Genomic DNA, 10393 nt, shown 5'->3' on the forward strand with positions numbered 1-10393 from the left:
CACTATAGCATATAAAACATCTCCTGATATAGATTTGTGCACCCACATATTCAAAATGACCAAAACACATTTAATATGCCTACATCATAATATTTTACATAAACAGTAGGTAGGCTGCCTACCTACTGTATATGCAAAATATCATAATGTGTTATTGGTTAGACAACACAATTTTCTATAATAGATAGCCATACATTAACAATATAGATTAGAAGATAAAGTCAGGACTCAGAAAATGGACTCAGTGTTGTTTGCTGTGGATGATTTGGCTTTAAATATGGGGGTAACAGTGCACATCTTCAGACAGTCTCTCCTGGAAGGCATTGGTACTAGGTTGTTCACATGAAAAGTAGTCTCGCATTGCCAGACCTTCCTCCACATCACTGCAAAGGAGGGTCTGGCTAGTCCACACAGCATTCCGGGATGGGAGAAAAACATATGCTCTGGTTTATTGGCATTTCTTTAAACCAATCACAATCGTATTGGGCGGTGCTAAGCCCCGGACGGAGCCAGGGTGCCGCTGCAAAATCGCCTCTGGAAGGAACTTGTTTTGGTGGAACATGTGTACGTTCAAAGGTTGTTTTAAGCCCTATTCGCACGGGATGAGTATCATCTGGGGACCTTGTGCGATTTAGAAATTCCCCCCCCCCCCAACACACATCTGAGTTTCATGTGGGGCATTCGCACGGGATAAGCAAAGCCCGCTTTTACTCAAATTTACTGACATAACTGTACCCCGAGAGTTGGATACCCGGAGGCGTGCAGACGACGGTCAGGGCAAGGCTTCCGCTCCGCACTTGGGTCGGGGTTTGGTATCTTTTTGGGCCAGGCCTGGTAGAGGCTACCAGAGGCTCGTACCCTATCATCCACACCGCGGCGGCACCCACACAGCATCACCGTCAGCCCTCGGAAAAAGCCGCAGGGAGTGCGTCAACTCGGGGATTGGTCACGAAAGGCGGCGTCCACACCCCCACCCCCGTGATCCCATTTCTGTCTTCGCAAGAGGGCACTAGAAACAAAAATGATATACGACCTCCGCCAAATCACAGATATATATGAGCTCCCCCTCAGTCTGACGTCAGTAAGGTTAGGGTGAGGGGGGTTCAGAATCGACCATTTGACGAGCACCTCTGAAGCAGCATACTGGCAGCTTTAAGGAATTTGCAATCACACCTTTTTTTATGTGTGAAAAGTGAGAATGATGAGTCAGACTTTCCCTCACTGTCTGACACAGTCTGCTCCTCCTCTTCATTCCTGTGGAGAAAAAATGATAATTAGTAATAAATCAAAAGCCACAGGAACAAATCTAATGATACATGTTTGGTTCTGGTTTGTTCTAAAATCACTTGAAGGTCTTATAAGCATTTACAGATTTGCCTTTGATTGACTGGCCGATTAGGATTTACTTTTGTGGAAAGTAACCTATTTTAAATCGGTGTGGCAACTTTTGTATTAAAATAAGAAGGCCTTTTTCTAAGTGAATATAATGTGTATATGTTAAGCATTTTGATATATAATTAAACCGGCGATTAGGCCTAATGAAATACAGTAATGTTTTGTTTGATTTTTTGCATGCTTTGAAAAATGGAGTGAAAATAAACAGTCCTCAGTTATATTTTTAACTCCCGAATCATTTCTTTTTCTGTCATATCAACATTTGAGACAGAAAATGGTGAGTCTTAAGTCTTTGCTTTCTCAGTTTCTTCTGTGTATGACATTTTCTCCACAGTTAACACTTTCTTTAGGCCAAGCAGCCTGATACAAAAGAAAAATCTCAATTGCAGTCTCCATTGATCAAATCATAGCTTTCGGCCATATAGCTTGATTGAGTGCTGTAGAGTTTCTGCTTAACAGGCAATTGGCAAAGTGCGTAATAAATCATTTTTAGTCAGTTCATCAATAAGCTAACACTAAAATCTATAGCTCTTATCATGCGGATAAGTAAAAGTGTGTTTTTATCCATGTGAGTTTCAGTCAGGAATGGAGCTGAGCTACAGTTAGACTCGACATTTTTTATGTGTTGGGAAAACGGTCAGGGCTGGCTGCAGTCAGGACGGCCTGGGCTGATTCCAAGTCTGCTTAAGACCAGGTCCAAAGGGGTGAAGACTGAGCTAACACCCTGGCCAGAGAAAATCAGGATGTATTTAAGGCCAAGATTGGTAATAAAGCTGTACTGTAGGGTCTGTCCAAAAGTAAGAATACTATTCAGCTCTGCCTTCATTTTTCATTTAAAAAAAAATGCCTTCAATCTAATAACTCCACAGAGCTTTTTCAACTTGAACATAAGTTAATTATTGCAATGCTTCCTAGATATGGAAGTAGGCAACTGTAGCAATAACAAATGTTGCAGGTTGTTTGTTTGTCAGCTGGCGGTTTTTCTGCCCCACTAGTGGCCAAAAAATCGATTCATCAGAAGTTAAGATGATGCTGCAGAAATTTGAAGACCTTTTTACATGTACTATAATCAGATAGAGCGATCCCTTCAAATATCACAAACTAGTCCATAATCGACCCCTGAGAACATACCAGAGGTTCATTTGAGGAGTAATTCAAAGATTGCGTAGTTTGTCCGTTGATTTAAAAAAAGGAACTTTATTTGAAGCTTTAGTGCATAATTTTTTTTACATTGCCAAATGAGTTGATACAAAGCTAATCAGCTCCACAAAACTCTCTTTCTCGGTATGGCTATGTTTAGAAATGGGTGTCGTCCGGCGACTTTCGCGCGCAGAAACTGAAACCTCTTCTGAAGAGTTCGTCATGTTTTTTTAATCCTCCGTGTCCTCCTTGGCTACTAGTGGAGGAGGGTTGGGGGTGGTGCGCGATCACGGAAGGCTTGTATCGTGTAGATGCACCGACAGAATTGTCATTACTTAGAATTCCTCATGGGTGAGACAGATACTACGCACTATAGCTTTAATGAAGAGGTTACATATTCATTTGAAATGTTTGTTTATCTTTAATTATTCATTTAAGGTATACAAAGGGGTTCTTAAAAGGCAAAATCTAAACCCCTTAAAAATACCTTAATTTGAAAACCCCTTGATTAGCAAATAAAGTAGATGTTAGGGTGTACTGCAAGAAAAGCCCAGGTCAAGAAAAACATATAGGCTATTCCAGAGGTCTTCAACAGTTGGTCGGGGACCCTTAGGGGGTCCTCAGAGTTACTGCAGGGGGGCCACCAAATTATAGTTAATTTTTGAACGTTTTTTTCAAATTAAAATGTCTTAACATGAATCCAACATATTATTAGCTAATATAAATCCCCACTGATGATAAGCTTGCTGGCCTATAGGTAAGGTAGTCACTAAAGTAGCCACCCACAGATACAGTTCATCCTAAGATTCACTGTGCCACATGTATGTTTAACATTTAAAGATGATTCATAAACTCATGCCCACAGTTATTATTTTAATAGCTTAGTATGCTATGCACTAAAAATGGTATGTATAAAGGCCACCCTCCACTTTATTGTAGGCCCAGTTTAATATGCAACTTCATTTTATACAATATATATAGGGGGTCCCTGCTCGGTCTCTCTTTCAGTTAAGGGGTCCTTGGTTTAAAAAACGTTGAAGACCCCTGGGCTATTCGACTAAACTTTGAATCATGCTTCAGACAAGTGTGTGACAAAGTGAAAGATGTTAGAAAATGGTCTGAGGGGGACCAGACTTGAGTACAAGTTTAGCCCTCCAGTCAGCTAAAAAATAAAGACTCCTTTGTTCAGATGACAGCGAGCACACGCGGTCAGCCAGATAAAATGAGATAATGCTGCCAGATTCATTCTGATTAGTTTGGTCCCTGGGATTAATTATGCATCAAAGGACGTCATTAAAAAAAAACAATGCATGGTAAGTGACAGTGTCACTTTTGATGCATCATGCCTTGCTTTGCTGTAGGACGAGTGCTTTTTCTCTCTTGTTGACTGCTTATCCAGCCACTGCCCTCAAAGGCAGAGTGGCCTCCCAGTGCAAAACAACAGATACTATGGCAGCAATATATTTCTCAGACAGAACAATTTATGGGACTATCACTATTAATCATTGCCACGGAAAGGGAAGATTGCCTAACTCATCCGGAGCCCCCATAGAAATGTAATTCTCCGACTGCCTAAAGTGCTTATAGGGCTGAGCTGCAGATGCAGTTTTCCCACGCTCGGGCTCTGTCCTACACTGGCATGGCAATAAGCTGTTGATTTAATATCCGTTTGCCGCATGCATTTTCTTGGACATGTAATCAGTCCACAAGGTTCGGCGAGAGGCTGTCATGAATCTCGTCGGCTGTACTGTTAACCCCCCTCTCCTCCTCCTCCAGTGGACAATCACCAGCTCACCAGCAGGACATGGCAGATCCAGCAGCCATTCCTGATTACACTCATGACTCAGGTTGCCGATCGGCTGTCAGGGTGCAATCACGCATAAACATTTTGTTTTCTTTCTTTTCTTTGGTCTTCATGGTTTTCTTCGGAGGAGAATTGTCTTCGTAAATTTTGTCAAAATGATTAAGGGTGATGTTTTGAAATGCAAAATACATGTTCCATGCACATAAAGAGGAAAAATACTGAATTCTTCTTTCATTATTCCATGTAGAAACATATTAAGAAGGAGGACAAACCATTGGATAAAGGGAGTAGTTTCAAAACTGAACTATTAAAGATGAGGAGAGAGTCACAGGCACTCAGAGTGGCTTGATGTCTTTAAATAGCGTGCATGTAGGCTTCAACACAGAGCCCAGAGTCAGAAAAAGAACTGGAGCTCAAATGATTAGTTGATAAATCCATTGAGAGAAAACTAATTGGCAGCTATTTTGATAACTGATTAGTTTGAGTCAACTTTGGTCAGACAACACATGAAGATGTCATCTTGAGCTCTGGAACATTGTGATGGACATTTTTCTAAATCTTCAGACATTTATTGCCAAAAAAGTTTACGGTACTTGAGAAAGTTAATTATTTTTGCCATATTAATTGATGATGAAAATTAACGGTTTTTTTTGGCCTTAAATGAAAAAAGATTAAAAAAATTATTAGAATCTCTGAACAGAGTATCTCCAGACTTAGCAGCCTGTAGGGAGAGAGCTTTTATTGGGGGGCATTTTTCAGCCTTTATTTTCACAGGACAGATAAGACATGAAAGGGGAGAGAAAGGGGGAATGACATGCAGCAAAGGGCCCGAGGGTCGGAGTCGAACCCGCAGTCACTGCGTTGAGGAGTAAACCTTTATATGTGCGCCTGCTCTACCGACTGAGCTATCCCAGCCACGAAGCTGATGGTTTTAATCTAGTGAATGATTGGTGGTAGTAATACCTGGTTTACCTGCATGTGGGAATACCTGCGAGACTACCATGGGATCAGCACCATGGACAGCGCCTGTGACAAACTTGTGGCAACCTTAAAGTGCTCATATTATGCTCATTTTTAGGTTCATAATTGTATTTAGGGGCTGTACCAGAATATGTTTACATGGTTTAATTTTCAAACAACACCATATTTGTGTTGTACTGCACATTGCTGCAGCTCCTCTTTTCACCCTGTGTGTTGAGCTCTCTGTATTAGCTACAGAGTGAGGCATCTCACTTCTGTTCCATCTTTGTTGGGAGGCGCACGCGCAGTAGCTAGGTAAGGACTGCTAGCCATTAAGAAGCGTACGAGTATGAGGGCGTGCCACGCTAGCAGCTAGGCGAGCATTATAACGTGTGTTACAAAGTGACGCACATTCGTCTCTGAAGTAAAGCCTCGACTACAACAGAGCTGTTTGTAAACCTATAACATGCACAAGAAAGATATATAACACAATAAAGGAAAGGGAAAAAGCCAAAAAGCATAATATGAGCACTTTAACCATGGTAAAAATCCTGCATAGAGGTTCACTGTGTATATATATATATATATATATATATATAATATATATATATATATGTTCTGGATGGAGGTACACATTTCTAAAAAAGAAACGAAAAGTTTGATGTGATGCCATATTTTTTGTCAAAAATAAGATTGAAAATAACATGATGTATATTATACAACTAATTCTTTTTTGGAAAATTCCATGTCCATAAGAAAACATTGTCAGGAACCAAGCCATGTTTCCTGCACTTTATTAATGAATGTCAGCAATATAGCACCCTTTTATTTAATATTAAAAACCAAACAGCCATTAAGACCTTTAAGTCATTAGATGAATGTAATATCAAAATGATATGACACATGCTCTGGTATTTTTCTTTTGTATTGTCTTTTCTTTTGTGCTTTGTAATGTCTATTCCATGTATCTGTGTGTACCTTTGTATTTTAACTTTTGTACAATTAAGAATTGAAAAAAATAAAAAAATAAAACAACAAAAATCCTGCGCAGGTGTTTTCGATCAGTGTGCCTGATGAGACGTCTGCTTGACGTCGGGTGGAGATACGCTGGGAATTACAGGAGAGTGGGGGAGGTATCAATCTGAGGAGAGGTGCAATCAGGCACAGTAAGTGAAAACACCTGTGTGGGTGGACGAAGGGTGTGTAAAGGCTTTAGGGATTACCGACTGTATCTTCAGCCAGTCACACAAGCTGTGTTACTCCCTAAAGCAAAACATAACACCTGCCGACAGTCTGTTTAGTGGGAATGTTACATTAAGGCCATGCAGTAACTAACATTTTAATGTCAAATTTGCAGTGTTGTAGTACTCAAGATAGGTCTTGGTCTCAAGACCACTTTTTGAAGGTCTCGGTCTCGTCTCGAGTCGGCCGCATTTTTACTCTAATAATAAGAGGTCATTGTCTGATTCATGTGCAAACATCATTACTGTGATTGGATGTAAAACTCCCTGCTTCAAATGCCCACCAATAACTTGACTCATTTCTAATTTGGAACGTGTAAGTGTTAACCCCCTCTCTTGGTCTTGGTCTTGGTCTTGACTTGGTCTCAACCCCTCAAAGTCTTGGTCTTGTCCTGGCCTCGATATACTCTCTATCTTGGTGATGACTTGGTCTCTTGACTGTAAGTCTTACATTGCCAGACCTTCCTCCACGGCGCTGCGGAGGAGGGTCTGGCTAGTCCACACAGCACTCCAGGATGGGAGAAAAACGTGCTCTGGTTTATTGGCATTTCTTTAAACCAATCGCAATCGTCTTGGGCGGCACAAAACGCCGGACGGAGCCCCGGTGCCTCTGCAATATAGCCCCGGGAAGGAACTTGTTTTGGTGGAACACGTGTACGTTCAAAAGTTGTTTTAGTCGTGCAACAGAAAACTCAGATTGGACAGATAGTCTAGCTAGCTGTCTGGATTTACCCTGCAGAGATCTGAGGAGCAGTTCACCATAGTCCTCAGAAATCCACCAGAGGTTAACGCCAACACAAAGAAAGCGTAATGCAACGGACATCCAGCCGTAAAGAGTGACATCAATTTCTGTCAGCAACGGACCAATCCCGGAGGTGGAACGTCGCGGATATAGACTATCTTGACTACAACACTGCAAGATAACAGCACAAAGTTCAACAAGAACAAAAAAAAAAGCCACCAAGTTGTCATCTAGAATCTAGATGAAGAGTTACAGAGAAGAAAATGAGAAACATGCATCCGCTATTCTATTTGTAGGGTTTAAATGAATTCTGTGCTCCCTCTCCTGCTCATGTGTCATCTTTGGTTTTTAAATGTTCTGTTGAAAGATTGGACATGGCTTGTGTCAGCTAAGATGGGCCGTGCATTGACGGAGACATTTGTCTCAGGGAAGGTTACGACAACGTGTCCAGTAAGTATTCTCTTGACTGCTGTCAACACGCATTGCTGTTTTTGTTGCTGTTGTCGAGGGGACAGGTGGAGGGACTGCTGTTGACACAAATTGGATTGGTGGCATGTCAGGTTAGTGTTTAGAAGTCTAAAAAGGACACGTTCACAATTCTTTTGGCAGTGTGTGTGTGTGAGAGAGAGATTGTGTGTGTGTGTGTGTGTTCTCTCCTTGTTATTCTGGATGGACGCCGGCCAGTGTGTGTTTCAGTGATAGGAGAGAACACCAGTTGTTTCAGTGGCTCGAGGTGTCAGAAGAGATTTCACAGCTCCTTGAGCACAGTAATCCTGGAGCTCTTGAAACAAGATGGCAAATAAAACGGCCCCCTGGACGATGCTGAATCACTTACTGAACCCCACTTCCACTGATCTGTATCTCTCCACAATGTGAAGGGCTCCTGTCCCCTCCAAATAAGGTCAACAACACCTTGCTGTATGGTGTTATTTCCTCTGAAGTGATTACATGTACTAATTTGGTTGATCACACACTCATTCAAGCTGCACATTGAAATGTTTATTCATTCATATGTTAATTAAAGTGCCCATATTATGAAAAAAACACTTTTTTCTCAGTTAATTTGTGTCTCTGGTGCTTCCACACGCATACAAACTTGGAAGAAAAAACATCCATGATGTTTTGAGTGAGATACGGGTTTCTGAATGCATCCTGCCTTCAGCCTCTTTGTGAGCTGTTCAAAATCTGCAGGGCTTTCTACGTCACTAGCCGAAACGCAGGGGCTAACTGTAGCATGCTAGCTCGTTCTCAATGGCAAAACACTGCTACAACACATACTAGTTCACCATAATCTACAAAAGAACTACTTACATGTCCCTGTTCTGCAGGTATTCCACACAAAGTTGGAAGTGTGCCCTCATTTAGAAGAAGTCTCCCTGCTAATCCTGCCTTGTAACTGACCGAAGTTGTTTAAAAAGCTAGCTAGCTGATATGATCCTTACCTAGCTACTGCGCATGCCAACAAAGATGGTAAGACAGTGAGATGTCTCACTCTGTAGCTAAAACAGAGACCTGAACACACAGGGTGAAAAGAGGAGCTGCAGCAATGTGCAGTACAACAAAAATATGGTGTTTTTTGAAAATTAAACCATGTACCACCATTCTGGTACAACCTCAAAATACAATTATGAACCCGGAAAATGAGCATAATATGAGCGCTTTAAATGTTCAAAAGGGGCTTAATGTGCTGCACATCTTGTGCAAAATCTCCCACTTTGTTGCGTTTGAATTTGATTGACATTTAAATCAGAGGCAGCGCTGGGTATCAAAAACACTACATTCATTATTTTCATTTCAAAGTCTGAAATACATACAATAGTTTTAAGGTGAGTCGAGCCATTGAAATGTATCCGAGCACTTCATTTTTTTCATCTTTCTAACACTTGATTTTAAAATGTACAGAACAAGGTAGGAATGTATTATACAAATGCAAATGGACTGGATAACTGTTTGCCAAATTAATTCATTCTTTTGAAATGTCACACACACTTGAATTCAACATTGGAAAATGTGAGAACTGGCTTTCATTTCACCCGGGGCGGACCATTTTCTACCTTCTACCTGTACCCTGTCAAATCTGAGTCAATGTTTTGTGTAGTTCTGGTTTCATACTGAAGAGGGCAGAGTTGCTTTGTTGTATTGCTCAACAGCCAAACAGCAGTGACAAAGCCTGACACTACACAGTTAAGGAAGGATCTGATCAGTTAAGAAGAAGAAAAACTGGGCGCCTGGGTAGCTCACCTGGCTGAGTGGTATATATAGAGGTTCACTCCACGATGCAGCGGCCACGGGTTGGGCTCTGATCTGTGGCCCTTTGCCGCATGCCATTCCCCCTTTCATGTCTTCAGCTTTCCAATTAAAATAAAGGCAAAAAAAAAAGAAGTGGAAAAACTGTTTGCAGCTGAAACGACTGATACTTTTGACGCGGTTGTAATATTACTCTGTTCATTCTTCCAGTCAACAATCATTTGCTCTGGTTTAATACTACCTGGAACATGCATTTTGCCAACTTAACATCTATTTGTATCCGCAGAGTTTGCATGAAAAGGACAACAACTAATATGGTTGTGTAGCGCGCAGTAGTACCACAGATCAGGGGGAAAATGTAACATTTATCTCGATGAATCCTGGACCCCTGAGGCTCGGTAGGCCAAGGTAGATAAGTAAACGGCCTGTCGTTGCCACTGTTCCTGTGTGGGGGGCCTGCAGCAATCACAGATGACTTCCTGTTGGCTATGGAAGCAGGCGATCCATCTTCCCCCAACTCTCCCTTCTCCTTCTCCGTTTTCTCTCCCTCTTATCTTTTTTAAGAATCCTTCCCCCAGTGCAGTATTATCAGCTGGCTTCAGAGCATCCCGAGCAGAGCGCCAGGTCTCTATGTGTTGCTTTATCTGGAGCAGGAATTACGTTGACCTTGCGGCAACTTAAACACTTTATCAGAAACGGGAAAACGGGTTGCGGGCCAGCGGGTCTCCACGTATAGGTGCTGTGGGGTTACAGTGCTGCTGGCCTGAAGTCAAAGACAGACAGGTTTCAGCATGCTGAGCCCCATTGTCCTCAAAGAAAGAAAACCAAAACACATGCTTTTTATAGAAGCAATTTTATCCATCC

The sequence above is a fragment of the Perca fluviatilis genome, chromosome 9 (assembly GCF_010015445.1).
Source record: "Perca fluviatilis chromosome 9, GENO_Pfluv_1.0, whole genome shotgun sequence".
Classification (NCBI taxonomy): domain Eukaryota; kingdom Metazoa; phylum Chordata; class Actinopteri; order Perciformes; family Percidae; genus Perca; species Perca fluviatilis.